This window comes from Penaeus monodon, chromosome 33 (assembly GCF_015228065.2).
Source record: "Penaeus monodon isolate SGIC_2016 chromosome 33, NSTDA_Pmon_1, whole genome shotgun sequence".
NCBI classification, from domain to species: Eukaryota; Metazoa; Arthropoda; class Malacostraca; order Decapoda; family Penaeidae; genus Penaeus; species Penaeus monodon.
In genome coordinates, this window is record NC_051418.1 from 17,165,360 (window position 1) to 17,165,653 (window position 294).

At 39.5% G+C, this 294-nt stretch overlaps 1 pseudogene; it reads right to left on the reverse strand.

Annotated features, from left to right (window-relative positions):
- LOC119594278 overlaps positions 1-294 on the reverse strand; it is a 4,147-nt pseudogene that overhangs the window by 345 nt on the left and 3,508 nt on the right.

The following is a 294-nucleotide window of genomic DNA, read 5'->3' on the forward strand; positions in this document are numbered from 1 at the left end:
AATAAAATAAGCAAATATATAAAAGTTCGTGAATGAAAACTGAGAACATTGAAACGGAGAGAAATGCATGGTTTCCTTTTAACTATTAGGTATCAAATCAGTTCACATTATACAGATAGTACAGAAATGATATACTAACCTTTGACCTCTTTCTTAACCTCTTTCGGCTCATTCCAAGGCTGGACATCGGAGGACATGAGGAAAAGATACAGGGTTATCGTGACCACGTAAGTTAACATCGCTACGACGAAAACGGTCCTCCAGGCGCTCAATGAGCCTGCTGTGTGTTGAGAG